General features: G+C 43.6%; 1 protein-coding gene across 4 annotated transcripts in view; it reads right to left on the minus strand.

Moving 5' to 3' along the window:
- Window positions 1-24,943, minus strand: part of Wwox (WW domain containing oxidoreductase) — a 930,576-nt gene that overhangs the window by 574,651 nt on the left and 330,982 nt on the right. For 2 of the 4 annotated variants that reach the window (XR_015450909.1, XR_015450905.1), the window contains exon 8: window positions 1-24,943. This exon is cut by the window's left edge and continues 338,635 nt beyond it; it is cut by the window's right edge and continues 39,366 nt beyond it. The exons of the other annotated variants lie outside the window; for them this stretch is intronic. The gene's annotated coding sequence lies outside the window, so the exon portion shown is untranslated. 4 annotated transcript variants of the gene reach the window in all.

Raw genomic sequence — 24,943 nt, forward strand, 5'->3', positions numbered from 1 at the left:
AATGTATAAAGAGAAGTAGTTGGGTGTGTTAGCACTAAACAGATAATCTGTCATAAACAGCATGTTGTGTTTAATATTCAGATCAAGACATCTCTGTCTCATTCCAGCAGACCCTTCTGACAAAAGCCATCCCACGTCTGCCAGGAGTATCGAGTCCAGCTGAGGACAAATTTCAAGATGAACCTGAAATCAATTTGCCATCAAATTTTCATGCCTCTCTCAGACTATCTGTGGCATTTTAATTACAAGCACCCTAGGCGGGGGGTACTACAGATATTGACACTTAGCTCCTACAATAAACTTTATTGGCAACCTCTGTCTGAATGCAGCACTCAAGGAGAATAACAAGAAATAGATGAGGTTATGTAAGCAGGGAGGCGCCGCGATCATTCTGAAAGCATTCTGTTCAGAGGACCTGGGCACTTCCTGTAGACAACAGGCCTGGGAGACAGAGCATGTGACTCTCAGAAGCACAAATAACCTTCAAATCACTGCAAGGTCTGAGAGATCTCCAAAATCCTAGGGTCCTCTCCCACAGGACAGCAAAGTGCTACCTTGCTCCACTCTGGGTTTTGCTTGGATATTCCCAGCATGCAACATTTCAGAGCTCTCAAAAGGTTTCAAATCCTTTTGAAACAGGGTGTCTGGACTGAGGGCATCACTGTAAACTTTGCTAACAGGCTTAGGGACAGAAATTGTCACTGATTGTGTTTGGAGACAATGTGTATGGCGGGAAGAGAAGGTAACTAGCTGCCTTGGCACTAATGATAGCTGTCTTCTGTGTTTTTCTGGTTTTTGTACCTCCTGTTGGAAGGACTGTAACTGTCAAGAGGAAAGGAGAACCTGTAATTTGTTAGCCATAAAAGATTTTTATTATCTGAAAAGTCACACCCTGGAGCCATAGACAGGAAGTTGTGGGACACAGCATGAGCATCCCAGCATGCCAGGCAGGTTTGCAATTGGACACTGTGAGCTCCCACATGTTATCTTGCTCCCCACAATGGTAACACCAGATGGAAATAATGTGTACCACCCACATCCACCATCTTGAAGATTTAGTAGTTTTGTGCCAGGCACTGGGGCAGACATATTATAAATGTCACAAATCCTCAAATAAGTCACAAGTCAGTAGGTAATTGAAGCAACTCCAGTATTCTGCAGTCAAATGCTGAGTTATACCCCTGTAAATCCAGTATTCTGGTGCATGTTTAACAACTGGCTTTCTAAAAATGGATTTACACGCATAAACATGGAAACATGCATCTTATATATTTTACTGATATAAAGAATGTGTAGCACATACTTTATAAATTTAAAAAACCCAATGCTGTTTTATTATAAATGCCATACAGCCAACTGATTCTCCTGAATGCTTTCATTGACTGGTGCCAAACTTTTGCATCCACATCTAAGTTATGATTGTAGCTGATGAGTAAGAATGGCCTCAAGTATTGTGTAAACTTAAGTTCATCAAGGAAAATGACAGTGAAGTAATGAAGACAGATAAATGTTGGTACCTCACTCATTCATCAATCACATAAGCAACTTCTTTGGCAAAATGAATAATTTGTTTTTTAAAACACTGAATTTCAATACTTCCTTATTTTAAATCAATTATTTATACTTTTCATAATGTGATGGATACAAGCACATTATTCTTCAATTTAATCTACATTATTAATATTATAATCAGTTTCAAAGTCAAGACAACATAAAACAATCAAGCAAAAAAAACCCAACACTCCTCCCCCTCAAACAACCAAGCCCTGATTGGTAGGTTTTGCTGATCACTTTAGTATAACTAGTCCTGTTGTGCCTATTTTCAAGATCCCAAGGTGATTATCTCTGAATGCAGAGATCTGATGTGTTGCACAGCAGTCTAGAGTGTTTCTGACCTTGGACATAACTGATCTAGACAGCATTTGGAGCAGAAGTAACAGTTAAATGTGCTGAAATGGCTAGGAAGTATTAAGCATGGAGTAGTAACTGAATAGATTTGTTACTGCCAAGTGCCAGGTTAATGTGACGGAGTCCTCCCTGCACACTGGATACAGAGTGCATGGACACACACACACACACACACACACACACACACACACACACCTGTTAACAGGAGATCCTGCTGGCAAAACTCCCTCATTTTCCTAGAGAGGGAAAAGCTTTTGAACTCAGCCAACTGATCTATGTTCCAGGAGCAACATCGGAAGATAATTAAATATCTGTGTTCCTGAAAAGAGTTAGTGGGTTTGACAAAGACAAAGGAGACAGGAAGCTGCATTGGGCCTTCTGACCTCGGGGCAGTACAGCAGCAATCCCAGCCCTGCAGAGTGACCTACTCCGCAGTCTCAGCAAATGGATCTGCAGCCAGTGCTAATGCCACTTCCCTGCTCTGCTCTCCACCTCCTGTGCCAGATCACTGGCTTTTCTTCAGCTCCTTGGAAATGCAGGGCATGGTCAGCTTTCAATTTCTTACAGGCAATGAGAAATATTATTACGCTCTGAATTATCTGCTGTCATTTGTGAGGGGAGAGAGAGAGGGAGAGGGGGACGGGGGAGAGGAAGAGAGGGAGAGAGGCAGAGAGGGGGAGAGAGACAGAGAGAGAGAGAGAGAGAGAGAGAGAGAGAGAGAGAGAGAGAGCACAAGAGAGCCTAGAATAGGAGTTGGGTGTGAATTCTAGTGAACAGAGACACCCTGGTATCAAAGCAGCTGGATCCAGCCTATTCTGCAGAGCCATTAGCTGCACCCTAAGGTGCAATGTTCTTCTTCCTTAGTCTAAACATGTGTGAATTCAGAGGCGCTTCCACTCCTTATTAATCAAAGTGGACACTGAGAACTGCTCCCCCCAGGCTGCATCTGCACGGGTTGACACAGCAAGACCTGTTTCCTGCACCTCATCACAATGCAAACATGTCCTGAACAGTTAGGCGCACACAGCAAAGAGTGCGATGCCACTTTGGGGTGAGGCAGGACTGAGACACTTCTCCAAGAATGCTAGGCGTGGGAAAAGTCTGTGTGTGGCACTGGGGAGTGTTGTTTCCTCATGACATGCCAGGGGCTCATCTGTGTGTATTTTCAAAATATAAAAAACATGGACAGCTTTTTATGGACTGATTGCGCTAGAAGTATTCCAAAGTATTCCCTGGATATGCCAGAGCTGTAAAATATCTGTAAGAAATAAACTAGAATATCCTAACACTTGTCAGTATCATGTTTGGTTTGTTTCCCTTTTCTTTTTTATTTTCATCTCTTAGGGTCAGTTGCTTAAAATAAAGATCAATGTTTCCTAAGCACAATTTATATTTTGAATGTGAAATCTAATCTCTGAAGCTTGTCCAGAAAAAAAAATTACATTCATATATTACTGTTCAATCTTGTCTTTTAAAAACACCATCATCACACACAGAAAAACCGCTCACGTCACTACACGCTCCTGGTTCTGACTCTGCATTTATCTCTGCTAGCTGAATGAATATGAGAATGCTATCTATATCTATCATTTTATTTGTGATAATGTTGCTCTTACCAGAACGATCTTGCTTCTTCCATGTTCACAGCACTAGCACAGTTTAGACAGGGTGAGATCCTTAAAAGAACTCAGGTTTAACAGGAAACGTACTCAAGGAAGTCATAATTAATCAGCACACAATGTCTAACAAGAGCCTAAAGCTTGTCCCACCTAGGGGATCCAATGTCACTGGATCCAGACACGAGGCAGGGCTGGGAAATGGGCCTAGGGTCACTCACTAGCCAGTAAGCACTTGGGTTGGTGACCGTATTTTTGGAGAATCTGCCTGTGCCTCCTGGCGATGGAAGGAATCAAGAGAGAACATGCACATTCTCATTCATTCTTCTCTTTCTTGGGTTAAAATAAAATGCTATGCACACATTTGAGCTACTCTTCATTTTATAGAGTGGCTAAGTCACTGAGCAGATTTGTTTCTGAGGCAAAAGTGATAAAGTCAACGTGTGCCAAGAACACGCTTGGGCGGGGGGCCAAAAGAACCGGGCCTGTCTGTCCACAGGGAGATCAGGGAAGCCAAGTTATGCTTGGAGGGATGCCTCTGCATTCTGAAGCAATCTTTCCAGGTCCACAGAAGCCACTACCCCCAAACTTGAAGCCCATGTGCTCCCTCTCCAGGTGCCCCAGCTGGTCAAGCTAATGTTCTCTTGGGCACAGACCAAAGCGATAGGCCAAAGACCTGGGGCTGTGAGGGGTCTGCAAGGCTGACCGGTGCGGCGCGCCTTCCTGCTGGATCACGTCTCCCCTCTGGAGCTCAGCCAAGGAAATGTGCTCTGCAGAGCCAGCCCCGGCTTCTCTCTCCAAATCACACTGCTCATGATTAAGGACAGCAAGGCCAAATCTTCCTCCACGGCCCTAGAGTCCTCTCCACCCACTCTCTACAAAATCAGTTCATGTGGGTAATTTTCAAAGCCTAGTGCGAGGGCCAGCTGGAAGCTGTTGGCCCTTCCTGGCCAAATGCTTGGGGTCCCTTCCAGCCTGCAGCCTGCATGCACTATGTGCTAGGGAGAGCCCAGAGCTGAAGCCAGGACTGGGGCTGAGGGCGTTGCTGACCACACTTCCAGCAACTTCCTCAGGCCACAGCAAGCAGGAAGCCTTAGCTCCTGGTGAGGCCACTTGGTCCCAAGAGGTAGCTCAATGCTTCTGTCACTCAACAACAGAGATTTGGGCACCTGGCCCTGAACCAGGCTTTCTGGATGCTTAGGTCAAATCTGCGCCCTCATCCTTAGTAAGTAAGATGAATTTTGAGGGGAAATGGATTAGCTGTATTTGCTCTGCTCATTTCCAGCTCAGGAGTCATCTGAGTACCTCTGGGAGGACCTGGTGGGCCCTGACTTCCTTCTAGAAACTAGGCTAGTTAGATAAGGCATTGTCCAGCCAGGGGCAGCTTCCAGCACTTGGCAAGTATGTTGCGTCGGCATGAACTAATATAAACAGAAGAGAACAATATTCTCTGTTTTCTCACTCCAGGCATGTTGGAGGCTGACACTGGGAATTCATTTGGGATGGGCCACAGCTTTCAAAAATAAGTTCTGTGTATTTAAAAGATCTTTAGATCTGAAGTTATGAAGAGAGGGGCCTGCCTGGCATGAATGTTCCAGACCTATTGTGCTTTAGGGGCTCAGAAAAATTCATGAACCAAAAGAGTGGAGGAGAAAGGATTGTGTTAAACACACCATTAATCTCCTCTTGGGCACAAAAGCATATACAAAAATATATCCATTTACACATTTTTCTTCCGGAGGCCCTGCAACTCTTCCCAGTCATTATTCATATTAATTAATGTATGCTTGGTTTCAAAAACTGCTCAGTTTAAGAACGAAGTTGAGAGGTTCTAGGAAGTAAATCAGCCAGCCTTGCCTACCACAGGGGGCCCCAAGCATGAACACATACGCTGCTGATCCGGCCGCAGATGGGGTGGTTTCACACGTCCGGGTGACAAGCCTGGCTTTTCCCATTTAGAAGCTAGAATTAATCCTTCCATCCTCCCTGATTCGCACAGATGTGTTCAGGATAAAGCAGGTCATATTTCATAAATTCTCAGTACTCTAGGAACAACAACAAAAAGATAGTTTACTAAAATGTGGTCATCATGATTCCTACTTTTGGGTCAAGCCAGTGCTCCAAGCATTTTTAAAACATCAAAGCGGCAATGCACATCCAAGCCCTGTGAGCCTTGGAGGTATCCTGAGAAGGGAAACTGACAAATGCTAGAAGATTCGTACATGGATTCTTAAACATCTGAAATGGACAAATGCATTCCAAGAGATCCACCTTGCTAATGAAATTGGTTCATGAAATAATTTAATCTGCATGTGAATCTTAGAGAGTACCTTCCTTATAGGATTTTCATTTTAAAAGAATCTTTAGTTCAATGTTCTTAAAGTTTCCCCTCCCATTTGGGATCCTTTATCCTCTAGACTTGCCAAAGAGATTTTTCCTAATACATCTTGGAGAATATTTTATTTCATTTTTTTCCCCACAGATGCATCTCTATTCACCTGGTATTTCGGTTATTTATTTACCATACTTAGTCTTGTGATTTCTAGCTTTATATCATTAAAACTTAATAGGAGAATTAATCATGAAAGGAATCAATCAAATCCAGTTGCCAAGCACTTTTTTTTCCTGACTGACATCTTTAAAATGTATTTGAGGGTTATTTATTTCATCACACCCAGGGAACAAAAAAAAAAATAACTTGCAGCTTCCAAGTTCAGGGAAAGCATAAAAATGTGATTTACTATTTATTGTACAGTTAGGCACATGCATATTATATATTGCATGTTAATCTTCAACTGGCTAAGTTTAGCAAATTTGACAACACTACTGTTTGCTAGTGAGGAAAAAGAATCGACATCTGTTCTCTTCCAGATATGATTCCTACTTGGAAGGAATCGAAATACTCCCTGGCCTTCTATTTTCTGGGTAAACTGATAGAATGCAGGCTGTTTAAACGGACAGTCAAACCACAACGCCCCCTGGTGGCAAAACAATGCACAAACATATGTAAGTGTTTTTGTATCTTGGGATATTTTAAAGAAGTGTCTAATTTTAATGGCATGGAACTTTGAGTTTTAAAAATGCAAACGCAAGAAATGTGGCACAATAACACTATTGTTATATGAATAGTTAAAACCTGCATTACTATTCGTGAACTTGTAAGGCAAACTTTACTTTTTTATAATCAGGAATTACACATGAATTCTAAACTGAAGATTTAGTGTAGGGGGGAAACATCAGAATTGCAACATATGTGTTTTTAAAACTAAACTTACAAAAGTGGAAGAGTCTGCAGATATTTACAGATGGACCTGGGGGTCTGTCTGCTTATTTCAGTTTAGCTGAGATGGAACAGGAGGGGCCTCCAGGTCCTGCCAGGGGACAGAGGACTCCATCTTCCCATCATGTTCCCAGCATGCAGCTCCAATAAGCAGCTTACAGGGAGGTTCCCCGGGTCAGGCACAACGAAAGAGTCTCAGGTTCCCCAATCCAGATGCACATCACTTGCAGGTTAGGCCTCATAAATCTCAAAACCAGTCAGCAACACATGAAAGCCAATGTTGTTAGAAGGCTCAAATACATTAAATGGGAATGTTTCAAATGTGAACTCATTAATCATACAAACAATACCGATGCCTTGTAGTAAGCTAGGAAGGTAGCGTCTTCTATTCTCAGAAGCAGGGAGGTCCAGAACAGAAATGGACATTGTGTTCCCTCTTCACCTACAGAGAAGCTGGGCCAATAATGCTCAAGGTCATTCAGCACGTGTGCAGTGCAAATGTCGCCTACGGACCCCAGACCCCCATTCCAGGGCTGCCTGCTTTGCCAGTAATGACTTGTTTCTGATGTGAAACATTTCAAGATATTTACCCCGACAGAGACAAAACTGCCAAGACATGCCGTAAAAGGATATTGGAATGAAAATAGAAGTTGACACTAAAACTTGTACACAGATGTTCATAGCAGCATTATTCATATAACCAGAAAGTAGAAACAACCCAAATGTCCATGAGCTGATGAATGGATAAACAAAACGTACATATTCATAGAACAGAATATTATTTAGTCATAAAGAGAAGAACTGATGTATGTTGTGACAGAGATGAATTTTGAAAGCGGGATGCCAAGTGAAAGAAACCAGACACACAAGACCATGTATAATTTCATTTATTTGAAACATCCAGAATAGGCAAATCCATAGAGACTGAAAGTAGATTAGTGGTTGCCTAGGGCCAGTGGGGGAGCAGTCAGGGTGCTGTCTAAGGGGCACGAGGTGTCTTCTTGGGCTAATGAAAATGCCCTAAAATTGATTGTGGTGATGGATGCACAACTCTGTGAATACACTAAAAGCCACTGAATTGTACACTTTAAATGGATGAATTGTATGGTGGGTGCATTATCCATCAATAAAGCTGTTAAAGAAAAATAAGGATACTGGAGGGCTAAGGGCAGACGGGCCCTGCAAAGCTCCAGTGGATGTAAAATGTCCCTGTTTGGAAGAGGACAAAAATAGCGACAGGGTTATAGTATCAGCCTGCAGAGAGGCCAACTGCAAGGCTGGGTCTTACTTTTGCAAAGCGGATCTGACCCAGCCCTGCACTCCCAGAAACCTCTGCACAAACTCCAGCCAGGTGAGGGGGGGGGGTCTCTCCCCCAGTGGGCAGCTCACAATGAGCACTTTTAATTAGTGCCATTTTCAGACCTTACTGGCCCCTTCCCTGCAATGTCACCCAACCCACTGATGTGGATTCCATTGGCCAGACGTTCCCAGGTGGCTGAGGCCTAGGGTCTAGGAGGGAGTGGGCACCACACCTCAGACACCTCTGGAAGGAGGGCCGGGGGGAATGGCAGTGGCATTATTATTATTATTAATTTTTTTGGCAGGAAGCCTCTTCTTTTCATTCCTTTAGGCTCCACAGAGAGGTATCTACACCTCCACTGGTGCTGCTTGGTACTGCAGCAGGCGAGAGGTGGTCATCTTAGCTCTCTGTCCGACACTGTTCACAATAATGCCACAATGTTTACACAAGTAGAGATATTGGAACCAACCTGTCTGCCTTTTTAAAACCCTCAGGCACCATGCAAAGAATTGTTTCATTATTTTCTCTTAACCAAAAGTGTGTGTGTCTGTGTGTATGTGCGTGAGTTGCACAGAAGATGTTTAAAGTTCAGGATGTGGGCATTGATTGGGAACCTCCATCACCCGCACTCAGCTGCCCCTCAGTCCCACAGCACATTCTTCTCTGATGAGCTCCTGACAATGTGTCCCCACCTCCACGAAGCGAGGTTCAGCTTATTTTCCTGGCTAGTTTTAATCCAGGTTAAACATAAGCAAGCCTGAGCACACTACCTGCATTACTGTGCCACCCGGAGGAAGAGCCACACTGGCTTTGAATTCTTCTCTTTGGAACTTGCCAGAGCCAGAAAATATCGACTCTTTGCAGATCCAGCACAGGCGCTGTTGTACAGGCTCTCTGGGTCTGTACTGATCAATGACAATTTTGGAAAACATTGCCTGAATAATTCATCATAGAAAAAAAAGCTTTTGGATTAAATGATATTACAAGGGCTTCCAGGACAAACATACATGTGTTCCCAAAAAGCGAATCCAGCTGGAAGACTGCTTGGAATAATCAGGATGACACCCAAGCGGAGCCCCCCACTGGGTAAACGGCAATGAGTCATCTACCTGCTCCTGGTCGCAGGAAGACGCTGCCATGGTCTCGGCCAGGTGTTGCAACAGCATGCACCTGGCTCATCTTGCTGCCATTTGCTCCATGCAGTGAAATGCTACCAAGGTCTAGTCAATGTGGCATCGTGCAGTGCAAGAAGAAAAAAAAGAGAGAGAAGGCAGAAAGAAGGGAGGGAATGAAAGAAGGGAGGGAGGAAGACGTGCAAAATGTTGGCTACATTTTGTGCAGAGTAAAACTTAATGGCAGCAGGAACAATTCAATTTAATCTTGGCAAATGGGATGGACACTTAACACCCGCAGCAAATGCCAAGCAATCCATACCTTTTGTTTTACTTTAAAGTCCTACCTTACCCACTACACACAGTCATATGCAGTCACTGCTGCACTAGCCATATGTACTAGCATGCCTGAGCTGGCGAATTACCCACCGAAAAGCTGCACTTTGTCTAACGTACACTCATTCTTTGGCATTATAGTCCCATACTCTCAAAATGTGCTTTAAACTATTCTTCCCTGTTTTGCATTTGTTGGTGTGTCTGTTTGTTTGCTTTACAGTTATGCTTTGTTTTTCTTTTTCGGTGCACAGAAATCAACTTTTGACCTACTTCTTCCCTATCCCTCTGCCCACTTTCTTAAAAGACTCATAGTTGCAAGGGCTTGAAATGGTAAGGAACATTTGGTATTACTTAATCCTCTCAGCGCACACCAGGAATGTCTACATATAGCACAGGAAGAAGGAATGTGAGGGTGGGGCCCCATGACATGAAGGGAGTTCTCAGCATCTGGGATAATGGCAACTGCACTGTCTTGACCTTAATTTTTCACAAACATGTGGCATGATCTATTTTTACACAGGCTAGTGTCAGGTCTTCTGCTGGCTCTGGGAGCTCCAGATTAAAAAGTAAGACATGGTACAGGTCCTGGAGAAGCGTGAGGCAGGAAGTAAGCCAGAGGCGCAGATGTCACCATGCGGTACAAGTAGGGTTCTAACTGGAGCTGGTGGAGGAGCCCTGAGCCTTCCCACTGCCCAGTGTCCTGGACCCAGCGAGCAGCTGCGAAGGGGCCAGTGGTTACTGTCAGGACATGAAATCCTTAGGAGCCCCGCTTGGCCACGGAGAAAGGTTAGCTAAGGTGAAAGTGGAGACAGACATGGAATGGAAGTTGAAAGGAAAGTAAGTCTTACGAAGGGGCTGGTAGATAGCCAGGGGTTTCCCCGGGGGCCGACTCCCCCCAGGAGGTGCACACTGCCACCAGGAGCACAGCCAGAGTGGGGAGACCTGGCCTGCGCCCCTCTCCCCAAGCCAAGGCTACAAGCTGAGGCAGGTGCCCTAAGTCTCTCCTTACCCCGGCATCTGCAACAGGTAAGACAAGAGACAGACACTGCCACCGTTTATCATCCGGAAACAGAAGGGCTTGGGTGGGTTTTATACTTAAGAAAATTCAGTTTTAATCACAGTTGGTTAATCACTGATTCAACAGGGATGAAACTAGAATAAAATCATTTCTGCCTTAAGCCAGACTATTAAGAAGCCTCATAGAGTTAATAGACTAAAAGTCCTCAGAATTATTCCTTTAGCCTCCATAATATTCAATCTTAATCATTATTGTGCTTATCTCTCCATGCCAATGAAGGACAGACAGCAGAGAAAACAGCATTCATATTTAAGCAAAAAAGAATGGGGAATCACCATAAACAAATCCCTTTACTGAATCAACACAATAATATAACGTCCCTTTTGAATTTTTCTTATCAAGAAAAACTAAAATTTGCGCGTCACTGATTTCCCTTTAAGGCAAAGATGTGAAGCCCTTTCTGGGTCTCTACGACACTCTGTGCCCGCTTCTTGGCGGAAAGGGTCTCCCTTGGCCTGACTTTGGGGATGGAGGCAGGTGCAGCTTCGAAGAGGCCCTGGCCCCAAACCCGCCCCCTAAGCAGGCAGACACGCCTTCTCACCCCGTAAGGAGCAGTGTGAAGTGTACAAGCAGTAAGAATAAACACAAATTACAAGACAGAAGTCCAACAAAGGCCTTTTTTAACCTACTTCATGATGACAATCTTGAGGCTCTCTTTACAAGTATCAAATTCCCTTAAAATGCAGGTCTTTCTTTTGTGGTAAATCTTAGCTATCTTCAGTGTGTGTGTGTGTGTGTGTGTGTGTGTGTGTAATTTTCTTTTTTCTTTTGAGATAAGACAGCAGAGCCTCTCTCTGTGAGAGAAAACCAGAGAGGACAGCTCCAGGTCCACACTGTCCCTATGAGACAGTGCTGGGTCCACACTGCGGGTCTCTCAACTATGAAGGTCCAATCAAATCAGTACCGATTAAACACACAATAATGCCAGGTGCTGGGATCTATATGTGGTCACAAAGCAGTTATCATAACACTTGCGGGCCAGGGATTTAGCTCAGCGGTTTCGCCACCTGCTGCCCAAGCACAAGGACCTGAGTTCGATCCCCGGTACCAAAAAATAAAACAAAACAAAACAAAACAAAAAACAATAATACTCGTGTCCTATTTCAATAACTATGTCATAAAAAGTACTCACAGCTTAAAACAGTCTAGCCTCACGAGCATAGGGATCATAAATTGAACCAGGAAACCCTCTGCCTTTGTCCCACTGGGCTAAAATGCCACCAAAGGAGGAACTCAGGCTACTGTGGACTCCAAACTCTCAGGCTGCTCATAGATATATGCTCAATTTAGAGGAAAATAGACAAACTCATCCATGGAGAAGCCAGATAAGCTTATTATTTTTCATTTTTTTACTTAATAAAAATTGGAAATTATGAAAGTACCAGGATTCGTGCTCATGGAAAAAAAAAGAAGTACACATTAGTCCAAAGAAAAACTCAAAGGCCGATGGTCTGTTCCACATCTTTCTAGATCTTTTCCTATAAGCACACAGATGCAAATTAAACAAGGGTTTTCAATTTAAAAATACAAATCAATGCAGCATCTTTACTTTGCAGTACATCATGTCTGAGGGGCGTGACCTCCCTGGTTCCGCACGGAGTAAGACACTTCCATCCATCTGACGTGGGGGGACTGAGTCAAGGCAAAGTACCCGAGGAGGAAATAACAAGCCTCTCTAAGGACAGACCTGAAACCCTCAGAGTGGGCTGTCACCATGCGATGGGTATCAGCCTCTTACTCAATTGACAGGCCTTCCTCCGGCTACAGGATCTCGGCTGTAATTACAGGAAAAGCTGTACCATAAAGATGGGGGAGGAGCTAATTGACAAGAGCTCAATGTGCTGACTTAAGGACCAATGGCCAAACCTCACATTTCTTTTCCTCAAAAAGCTACTGATGTACAGTCCATTAAGCTAGGACCCTGCAAACCCAGGAGATGGGGTCATTCCAATGAAAGGACATTCGTGAGGCTGAGGCAGGAGACTCCTGGCTCAGCATCCAAAGGTCTTTGGGGTGCAGACAAATGAAAAAAAAAAAAAGGTTCAAGAGGGGTCTAAGTTTTCTGTGGCTGTTCTTATTTTCTTTTGTTTGCTTTTGCTTTGTGTTTATATTTATTTACTGCGCCACTCAAAATGCAAAAGGAAAGGCACTGGTGTAAGGCTCTGGGATTTAAACCTCCTCTGAGCTGTGGGTCCCCAAATTTGCTGTCCGCCCATCATTTTGAATCTGGACTCCTTGCTTAGTTAGCAGGGAAGTGCCACCATGAATGCAGCCAAACAGGAAGACAGTTTAGGGTGATCACATATCATGCAGTGGGTCAGAACAGAGATCCCGGAAGTCTGATGGTCACTATCACCACTCGTGCTGGGCCTCCTCGTGTACTTTCTAGGTGTCTAAGCTTTCTCATCTGTAAACAGAGACAGGACTGCTAGCAGGGTTCAGTGTATGTAAATCACTCACAAAGGGTGCTATGCATTATACAAGTTTACAGCAATGATAGTGTATATATCTATTACATAAATGAGCTTGCCAAACGCTCCGAGAAGAATGGTATATAAGACATATATATAATATATATGTGCATTATATATGAGCATGCCAGTGCTATGTAAGTATGCCTTATATTTGCTCTTGTGGTTTTGTTTTTATGCCATTAATTAGAACTTGTAAAAGTAGTGATTCTTATCTTAAATACCCTGAAGATATTTAACAAGTAACCCAACTAGCACTGCAGAGGCAGAATCGCCAAATGCACATGTCCCTCTGTGCTGCAAATGGGAATCTTCCATTCATGAATTGGCCACATGCACGGATAGGTAGTTCGAGGACAGATATGCTACGAAAACCTATGTGTGTAGAAATCGAAGCACACCTCAAGGAACTGATAAGCTTGCCACTGAAACAGATCTTGCAGTGAATCCGTTCTTTCCAGGGAAGCTAGTTGAGCACAGCAATGCCAGGCACCTGTCATAATACATATAATGCAAGATAATGCAAGACATGTCCTCATATGGCTCCAGCTTAGGACTAAAGAGTGAACATCAAGTCGAGGGAGACAATGAAAATAAAAAGCACATAGCATTCCTAAATTCACAATTGGCTTGAAGGTTTTCCAGCTTTCTCCTGGGAGGAAGGCTGAGCTCTACCATGAGCACAGCACTGGGAATGCAATTCACACTGCACAGGGGCCTGATGTTTCTAATGAAGACAGAACCATGGTGATTTCACCAAAATGTCACTTTGCCAAGATGGTGGATGGAGATTATTTGCCAAGCTGCCTATAGGGGAGCAGTAATGACCACTTGGAGTAGAGAGCTGAGGAAGATGCCGATGGATCAGTGCTGCCTGTCCTAGGTAAGGGACATGGGTGCAGATATGTGCACTATTTCCATACTCATGGTACCCACGCACGCAGTGCACCAGGGCTAAGGTCCCTGGCAACCTGCCAAAGTCCACCAATGATGAAAGAAACACATTTTGATATAATGATCTAAATTCTCTCAGAATCAATGACTTCTTCAATTAAAACTTTGTAGGCCATTGCAAATTATTCGGGGCATCCAAGTACCACATTGAAATTCCTTTAAGCTAATACACAAAGACAATTTCAACATCAACCCACTCCTTCTTGGTAATGAAGAAAGAGAGAGAGATTCTGTGAATACCTTCCAGCAGCAGGCCCTGGGCTGGCTTTCCAAGGTCACAGCCTGTCTGCTGCTCCCTGTCATGTCCTAGACATAGCAGAGCTAGTGCTCTGTACGTTATGTGTACTCAATCCAATATGGATTGGGTATTGAATATGCTTGATTCCAGCACACTGTCAGATGAGTTCTACATACAGATGAGGAAGGCAGCATAGGAAGTTATAGGAATGGTCTTGATTGCTAGAGTCACTGAGGACCAAACTGTCCGCTGGCTGGAGAACAGGAAAAAATACTCAATTTGAACACACACACACCCCTTCAGAAGACTTGATTCCCTGGGGATGGAGTTCCTCATTCACACCCTTCTGGCCAACAGTGCAAACCTTCCTCTCACCCCTTAAGCATACTGTCACCCAGTGGACCCCCTGCTTCACTCTGTGTGTGGATGTCACTTTCGCTGCAGTGCCACTTACCTTCTGCGTGTTCCACGTGTCCAACTGGTCGTGATGTGAAAAGACCAGGAATCGTCAAGGGAGAAAGCCACCTGTCTGAAACTCACCAGAGAATCCCAAACAGCACCTGCGCCTCCTAGTCCCTCTGTACACTCCAAGTGCGAAGTATCACCTGCCACACTTAAAACATCTCCGCTTCAGAGAGAAAGCCAGGTGATGTGTAGCAACAGGACCATCTGAGACAGGTAAGCAGGAAAGTCCAGTGCAAAGGAACAGAATGTATGGAGGTGACCTGGGTCCCTGGAGGCATTTACCAACCCCAATCCCCAATGATAGTGTTATTCAAAGGAGCTTTATAAGATCAAATTTTCTCCTAGGGTTTCAAATTCAGCTCTCATCTTCCAGCTTGCAAATAAAGAAACCTCAGGTAAGAGTTAGATCCTGTTTGATTAGATCTTGTATTCACCCCAGTACACACATAATGCACCTTCTCATACCTCACGGAGAACAAGACAATGAACACCATTTGATCTTAAACACACATCACCATGAGAGAAAGGAGAAAATTAAGTTCAATAGCAGCTCACTGAGCATCTACTCGGTGTCAGATGAGGGTGAGAAATGGACACGTCAAGGGGCAAGTCATCCAGTGGGAAAGAAGCCCTGGAACTGGACAGTAATGACTCAGAAGCATCATGGCATTGGGACAGTATCAGAGAGGGGATGATTAATTGTGTAGGTGAGTAAAAGTCAGGGAAGACTTCATGGGAGATACAAAGCCAAGAGCCAAGAGCTGGTTTTGAAGCTTGTGAGCCAAGCCAAGTTGCCCTTGATGACTCTTTCCTGTGAGCTCATTGCTAGTTTTATTTTATGAGCTCCTGCTAATGAGCTCTGTTTTGCAGAAGCACAAATGGGAATGGAGGAGGTTCCCTGAGTCATTCCTAGCCCCAGTGCCTGGCTGCTTAGCTTGGAGAGGGCAAGCAGAAGTTTACTCCGTTAGGGACACCCCTTTTAAGCAGTCAGCACATAGGAAATGGAATCACCTCAGTCTGCTACAGGAAAGACAACTGAGGGCCCAGAGGTTGGACACACAGGTGGGTGCTTTGCAATTCAAAGGAGGACAAGGAAATAATTAGGGGGTCATTCGTTTCCTTCAGTCTCTGCACCATGTCAAAATGCCCTGGCTTCTTTCTCTTCTGCCCCACCACAGGCCAGAAGTCTAAAATTAGCCCAGTGTTGGGAACAACTGAGTTCATGACCTCCCTGTGAAGGGTGTAAGTGAATTTACAGGAAGCAGAGCAAGAAGCACAAGAGAATTCCATCCACGGAATTCTCCCGTGCCAAAGGAGCCCAAATCAATGACTGGCGCCAAAGGTGACCACATCAGTGTATACACAGATACATTAATAACGTATTAGGTCACTTTAAATGGACTGATCACACATGAAAATTAGTACAGTGCTGAGCTATTCACACACCAGGCAATACTGGCACTTTCAATAGGCTTGTTCTACGAGTTCACAGTCTGTGATGATCAAAACCATGTATTAGCACATGGCTGTGTACCTTATATGTCCCTGATAAGGAAAAGTCAACCCCACATAAAAGCCAACCCACACCAAAACTAAAAAAAAAAAAAAAAAAATTCCCCCAATCTGAACAAATCATTTAGCGTAAAAATAAACAGAACTAGAAATTGTCTCTAATAAACTAATATTAGTCTCCCCAGAGGGTTAATTATGTCTCTCTGTATTTTAAGAAGAATGTAAATTGCCAGTTTCAACAGATGTTCTTTTAAAAGAATCGGTTATCTGGGAAATGATGGGTCTTTGTTAGCGCTTACCCCAGTGGAATATAAACATTAAAATCATCCCGCTCTGTCAGCCCATGATCCCCCAACTGTTCCCCGCATCAATGCTACACCCTTTGGTTATCAGCAGCTTTCGTGACGAGTGTTAAAGCCACAACCGTGGTCTCAGCTTTCGGGCCACACGTTGTGAGGATTGCCAAGGTCCCCTTTAGCCATCCCAGCAACCCTAAATGGCCTCTTCAATCCTTACATCCTCAGGTCTGCCTCTGAGACCAGTCATTCCCATCCTATTCTTTGACCCTGGAGAGTAAGACTATGATATTACAAAGAAACAGAGATAGAACTCTGGAAATACAAGGTTTGTCCAAATTCAATTTCCATTCTCAAACATGTACAGCACAAGCCACATGCATACACACACACACAAATATCCAAAACCTTTTCAGGGAGGATGGAAATTTTTAAGTTTCACTAGAAAAGTCCTTACAAGCAACAACAACAACAAGAAAAAAAACCCAGATCACTAATGTCCTTATTGTTTTCTCTCCAGTGACGTCTGGTAGAAACTGAAATGTACATTAGCAGGTTCACAGAGCGAGGCTTCTACTTAGATATTTGGCCAAGCTCAGCGAGAAGGAACCCTCCACGTGGCAGTTTCTTATTCCACACTGAGGGACCTGGGCTGATGTTCTCATGCTGTCACCGGTGGTGGGTGTCTGGCTGCCAACCTCACTTGACCTGACTCTTCATTATCATCCTGGTTAGACTCACTTCACAGATAGGGAAACTGAGGCTGAGGGAGATTAATGACTGCTATGGAAAACCTAACAGAATCTGCTTTCACTACTGATCTGCTAGAAACAAGCATAAAACCTCATCTTAGCCAGAGAGGTAAGCAGATAACTATTGATCTGAACTGTTTCTGAAAGGGCCTGCGTGCTGGAGGATTTAGACACTGAAGTTTCAGGCAGTTTCAGGTCCTCCAGGCAGGAGAGGATGAGGCAGTGTCCTGCCATATGGAGGGAATGTCCTCAATGGCAAAGAGAAAAAGAACAGTGATAGTAGAATGACTTGCTGACGGTGACAAAGACACTTCATGTTTATTCTTTTACGTTGATCATCCCACCACTGGGCTATCATTAGGCGCTTTTAACAGATAAGGAAAGAAAGAGTCAAAGAGCTGAAATGAACTGCAACCACATAGATTCTAAGCGGTGCATGAGAACATCTGAGGTCTGCCTGACTCAGTCCTGCCTCCAACGCTACATCCACCATCTCAGAATCATGACATGGCCCTGAACAACAGCTCCAAAGGTCTTAGATCTGCCACACAAGGTTCCAGGGCCCAGCAGGCCCAAGGGACCAATGAGATCTTGCTCAGATATCCCAGTGGCAGAGGCAGCCAAAAGTCAGGGAATCTCACGTTTGCAGAAGAAAACTTGGGAAAAGCTTCATCTCAGCCCCTAAGGCTGGAAAAATGAGGCTCAGGATTGTCATGAAGGCAAAATATAATATAATATCAGGAGAAGGCCTTTACCTGGAGGAGGACATGAACCGTGCCACTTAGAATTGAAATGCACCAAATCGGCTTTGCTACTGAGAAAAGATCTGGACCATTTACAGAGCAAGGCTGAAATTCACCTCTGCATTCACTGCAAAGGCCGTGCCAAATTCAAGTGTAGTGGGATAAAGAGTTTCGTCTGAATAAAGACCTGTCTTATGCCCATCCATCTCCAGACAAATGTAGCAGGAACTAGTCAAGTCCTCCAAAAGGCATACTTCTCCATTCCCAGTGAGACCCCCACCTCTCTACAGCTCACAAACCAGTCCTTGGCCCAGCAAGCAATGGTCTGGACTTGAGAGAGAAAAGTCCCACTCCTCCTACTAATGAGACCCCATTTACAACACTCTCGGCACCTCTTTAGGAGCTCTGGGGAGGTGAGACAGTGATCTTGACCATAAACGCTGTCTCTTTCCCTCTCCTCCAGGCCTTGGGAAGTAGGAGATTTGATAACAGAAGGTACCTTATTCCCAGTTCTCGTGCTGGAAGGCTAGGCTGGTGGATTCCAGAAGTCAGAAGGCTACATACAACAAGGCAATCTCTGTTGTTCCTCTCTTGTATGCCTGGTGCAGTAAGAACCGTGGAAGACACTGGTTCAGAACTAGGGGAAATTTTGAGCCCCAGAGGATATTTCCTAATGTCTGGAGAGGTTTTTTGATGATCCCTATTGGGAGAAAGGAGTTGCCACTGGTACCTAATGGAAACAGGCCAGGGATGCAGCCAAATGCCTTACAATGCACCGAACAAACCTTCCACCCTGAAGACGGATGTGACTCCTAATGTCCACAGAGCATCTCGATTAGAAGGAGCACCTGCAATTAGTCCACATAGGTAACCAGTGAGACACAACTCCAAATATTCCAAAACCCCAGCGCAGTACAACAGTCCTGATGTTAGAACGCCACGTAAAGACAAAACATTAATAAGTGACTCCCTTCAAACTCGGGGGCCGATCCTTTAATAGATCTCATTAGTTCATATTAGTAGATGGGCTACTGCATTGTGGAAACAATTCCCAGAGGCGCAGCTCTGCTGATGCACCTGCTTTTTCAGGGAGGAAAATCATGAAATCCTCGCTTTAGTCATTCAGGGATACCGAGCACCTCTCTATATCAACATGCTCAAGATGAATATAAAAAAAAATGAAAAAAGGGATAAATTATTTATCCAGCATAAATATTAAAGAAAATTGCAAAACATAGTCTGGTGTCACCATGCTGTTGTTACAGAATCATCTTGTTATTGCTCCTGGCAAAATACTGTTGTTCTTAATATCAGTACAACAGAATCGTCTGGGATGTACCAGCCAGGGTGCATGTGTCTGCTTGCTGTCGAGGACACTTAGTGGCATGCTGACTGGCTCCTCACACACCAGTGGAAAACTGTGCAGGGTTACCCTGTTAGGAAGACCCCCAATTAGGACCAGATCATGACCTTCATCTGAACCCAAGGTGGAGCTGAAAGCCATACAGTGGTGTGCTGCACCCAGCTTCAACTGGCTTGAGAAAGCCCACTGCTGAAGTTTCCTAAATTCTGTAAGCGTGTTGTACCATATAGTCACTATGAAACATTAAGTTATATAAACCTATGACTAAATAAACTATATAAGAGACAAAGATAAGACATGCTCAAAACTCAAATCTTGTGGATAACTTAATCACATTTAACTATTATTTATACTTCTGAGGTTACTTACATCCATCTGATCCATGCAATAGAAAGACTATATATGTCATGGTGTAGGACTGCACATTTCCTTCCTACTCTGCATTAAATGACCTCATGTTGGCAGCTTGAAGTCAGCCAGGGCATGAATATTTACACCTCCGTCATTAGCATGCACCCTGCACCCCATGCCAAGGGAGCCAGTTGTTAAACATTTACCAGCACAGCACCACACCACCATGACCCCACCCACACACACACACACACGAGCGCACGCACATGCATACCAGGTATATGGTAGGAACACTCACAAAGGATTTCGTTTCCAAACAAAATGTCTACTATTCAAAGTTTAGCAAACTCTTTTCGGCAGCTACACGGGCTCCTAGGTAACCAAGAAGTTTAATAAATCTGCACGATAATAATTAAACACTGTAAATAATTTATCTGCCGAAGCTTCCTGGCTGGCCCTTTATGCCTTTGTAGAAAAGTGATCCATGCTGACATTCTGAATAAGGTTGGCAAAATAAGTGCATGGAGGAGGGGTGGTGAAAAGTAGGTTTGCTCTCAATAATGTATGAAGCCCCATGCTGGGGAGAGGGATCCTTGGAAATGCAGCTCCACGGCAATCAGTCTTTCATCTGAAGCCAGCATCCAGGCGAAGGCGCTGCCCCTAGTTGGGAGCACAATTGCTTGCTTGTGAGCAGATGTCCTTCACGCCATGGGCAGCACTCTTTCTTGCAGCAAAGACCTGGACAAATGCACTCGGACAGACAGGCTCCCCTCGCTGTGACCGAAGGAACACAGTATATATTAATTTAGCAGGTTGTGGAGTGATGTTTGAAAGGGGGACTTATGAAGTAGAACAGTCACGTGGCCAGGCAGAATGACTTTCCTACCAATTGGGTGGGGGAAAGGGAGTCGGCTCCTGTGGAGGTAGCAGTGCAGAGTCTGGCAGATCCCTGCTTCTAGAACAAACCCTGAAGCTGGAAGGCAGGAATGTGCAGGGAGTCACATATGAGCCAGCCAGGCAGTGCCAGTACAAAGCCAAAGTTTTACACCAATCACTTGAGATTGCTTTTAACCAACATGCAGTTGCATTAAGGGTGCCTGCAGCTAGAGGAAGTTGTTTGTGCAGGGTCAGAGGGTATGTGGGAACTCTTTCTACTCTACTCAATTTAGCAGTGAACTTAAAATTGCTCCAAAAATAGTTTATTAATCCAAGAAAACAAAAACAAGCAAAAACAAAAAAGGCAGTGCATGTAGCCCAATGGTCTGTACTGAGCCAAACTGCTTCCCGGCTGGTCAGGAAGCTGTGTGGAAGGTCTGGGGACATTTGTCCCAGGGTGTTTTCCGAGATGGGCTCGATTCCAAAGGAGCCTGCTTGGCTGCTGCTTCTCATACTAGTGTTGTGTCTAGGGCCTCACCCTAGGACAGAGTACAGTGTCTCTGACCAGGTACGCAAGCTTTGTGGTGTCAGGACACCAGAGAGCAGTGATGGCGAACCTTTCAGAGACCAGCACCCAAATGGCAATTAAACCTGAATACTGAGGCTTTACTTTAAAACAAACACTGCTCTGTAACATCTTTTGTCTTACAAGAAAAACAAACAACACGGGTGACATAGCTTCGCCACCACTGTCCTAGAGAAACCAATGGAAAGCCACCCGTACCTGCCACCAGGATGGGCTAGGTAAAAGGTCCTGAGAGCCCCGTGGGGTCTCCTCCCTCCATCCCTGCCCTTCTCCAAGAACCTGGCCTCAGGGCAGCTCAGCAAACGCAGTCACTCTCTCCAGGCTGACACAATCTGGTCCACTTCCTATTTTCCAATTTTGGAAGAGAGAGGGACCAATTTTATCCAGGAAGAGTGAAAGTGGCACCCTGCTTAGGGGACCCAACCGTTAAAGGCCCGCACCCACCTACCTTGCACACACAAACATTGTTTTGCACCTTGATAATTATTAAATTGTAATGTAAAACCCAACTTCTGCTTAAGTCTGCGTGGTTATTAGACCACAAGTCAATTGTGGATAACACGCAGATATAAATGCAGCTAATAAGTCTTACTGTAATGATTAATCAATTTATGAATACATTATTTAAACTAATAGCTCAGGTAGGGTATTTTAAACAAGTTACAGAGTATATCGACCAATTCAAATACCAGCTGCTGGATCAATAGCAAACTGTAAGTAAACTCTGGGGAATAAGTATACTTGCAAAAAAAAAAAAAATCTGTGAACAAAAGGGTCTTAGATGATGAAAATCTGCAGCAATTTCAGTTTTTAAGACAAACGCATAGTCCTTTAATATATCCCAAAGATTAAAGAAAAAAGTATATTATTGCAATTTTGCTGCTTTTGCATCCAATGCAGTAATAATTAAGAGTAGCTCATATACATATATATGTTTACACAAACCATTATATACATTTGCATAAAAGCCATATATTACAGTTAATTTTGATTCCTTAAAAAATAATACATTGAGTTCAGTTCATTATAAGACAGTTGTATATGTGTGAGTGTGTGTGTGTGTGTGTGTGTGTGTGTGTGTGTCCATTAGCAGGAAAAATAATATGAGCCTGAAAAATAAGCTTAGTAATTTTCCTGAAAGGGGCCCATCTTCCAACACAAACCAGGGGCACCTGCTCTGTGACAGCCACAAGGGTCCCCTGCTGTTAACCACAGGAAAGTGTTTGTAAGCAAATCAAACCCTTGCATTGTAAGCTCTGTCCCTTCCCATTTTTGCTTAATTAAGGCTAATTAATGTGAGTTTAATAAATAAACCAAAAGGGCCTTGATTTCCAAAGGTGAGATATTTTATCACAGCTCCAAGTGATTCTGCATTTTAAAAAATTAATTAGTATCTTGTGAGATTGGCCACACATTATTGAGTAAGTAACAGCAGCTAAGTGAAACAGATGAAATATTAGTAAGCCATGCAGCCACAGTATAAGTATGTGAAGGGGGTCAGAGGTTAATCCCTATTGATTTTCCGAGTCTGCGTACAGCACCGCTGGGAAAGGCCGGTTCTGTTGGCAATCAGCTAGCACAAATACATTATAAATCTTACTGCCCGCCTTCCCTGATCAGTGTCACTTACTTCCTTTGCTAACAACCATTAAGAAACTACCAAAAAACCAAAAAATATCTGCCCAGATGAGGACAAAAAAGAAAGCATTTGAAAAGTCTTCCAGATAAGACAAAGTTTTTGAAGACCAGTGTCCCGGAAGTTAGGGGCATGCTCCCCTGGAAGCTGGTGTCCCTCCTGGAAAGTGATATGCAACTCCTTGAGGATAAACTCATTTCAAAGAGGAAACATAGAGTATTTTTCAAATGACCTTCAAACTAAATCCTAAAAGTCAAAGTATGCTTCACATTTGAGGGCATGAAAGAAAAAGAGAAGAAAATGAAAGAGACATTCACTGACAGGGAAAGAAGCATCTCTAAGTTGGTTTTCCAAAATGTGCCACAAACTTGAAGGTAAGGAAGGGCAAACTGCAGGGGCCATTGGCATCCAGGGTCCCTTCTAAGATTCCTTTCAACACAGTGGGCCCCAAGATTCATGAGCTTCAGTGTCTGCAGTCAGATCCTCACCTCCAGGAACAGCTTTGACTGACTTGTTTCTCATCATGTCTTTCCTTCTTCAAACAGATTGTACCATGTGCCTTTTGTATGCCTGGCACTCTTGCTAGACACGAGGAAACAGATGAATAAGGCGGGTCCTTCCCAAGAAAAATGAACCATATGTTCGACATCATTCTAGTGACTCTCATAGCACATGGTCCTGGGAAACAATCTTGGTACCAATAAGTGTTCTGCTATGAAGCAGCTGTGTAACTCTCCACTGATCACTTACCTCTCTGAGCTTCAGTTTATTAAAGCCAGAACAGGAGGGTAATAATACTAGCCAATTAAAAGCACTTACCACAGAAGAAACGACTCAACAAGTGTTGGTTAATGTTTTTAAATGTGCAGCTATTTGATTGATAGAAAAAATAGTGACTATGCTCAAACTCTGTTTCACTAATGGGGAGCATGGAAAGGTGATACTAAAAGATACGGAGCCATGTGAGCTACAACTCCATACCAACATATATACAGTGTCCACCTGTTACATCTATTTCCTAGAGCATCCATGGCGATAAGGATGTCCTAGGTCATTCCTTGGAAATAGATTTTTTAAAGCTCTTGGAAAACATATAAAAATGAAACATACCAGAAATACAGGTGTTGGGTAGCTTGGCATAAAGCTGGGATATGAGACAGTTAGGAAATCTTTGGGCCAGCAGGGCTCCCTTTCCACACAATAAAATTTTGTATTTTGTTTTAAAGCTTCAGCCCCAACAGGATGGATAGAAAAGGTTCACAAATACATGTAACATCTGCACTGCTTTCATAAATGCAGTTATCTTCTCCATTGTGCACATGTGTACACACACACACACACACACACACACACACACACATCCCCTTCCTGAGCAAAAGACTGCGCATCCTTGAAAAAGTTCTGGTGAATATGGCTGGAATGCTGGCAAAACCACCTGTCTTTGCAATTTTTCAGATTTCCGTCAACTATTCTCAATGTACTGATATGCAGATATCAGGATGTGTTTCAGAAAACTTCAAAGACCTTTAAATGAAGAGGTGGAGCCAGCTCTCCTAGGGTTAATGATTAAACAAAGGCACAACCAATAGCTTCCTTCAAATGTTCGTTATGTCATGACTCGATCAATGTCTCATTTTTCCTTATAAACCCTTTCATTTTAAGATTTTCAACTCTACTGAAAGGATGTCTTTTACTTAGGCAGAGATTAACCTGATTAGGATCCCACCTGAACAGTGAAAAGCAAGACAAGTACAGGCAATAGACTATTTAAGGTCCTTGAGGATGTGGCCTGCCTTTAATTATGCACTTTCATCATTTAAGAAGAAATCAAGGGCATTCACCCCACAGATATTTGTTTGTTGACAAATTATGAACCTGAATTATTTTATTAGCTACTATCTCCAGGCAATGTATAGGATAACAGTGAGATTCATCTTTAAAAATAGTGCATGCAATTTTGCATTTCACTATGCTGTTTTAGATTTTTATTTTTTTAATGACTTCTAAGTTCTAACTAAATTCCTACTGTGTTTACCTTGTAGCAGATGAAGGGCTCATATTACAAACAGA

Source organism: Heterocephalus glaber, unplaced genomic scaffold (genome assembly GCF_053883595.1).
Source record: "Heterocephalus glaber isolate CG9 unplaced genomic scaffold, H.glaber_assembly_v1.0 deba00000071, whole genome shotgun sequence".
In the NCBI taxonomy this organism is placed as follows: domain Eukaryota; kingdom Metazoa; phylum Chordata; class Mammalia; order Rodentia; family Bathyergidae; genus Heterocephalus; species Heterocephalus glaber.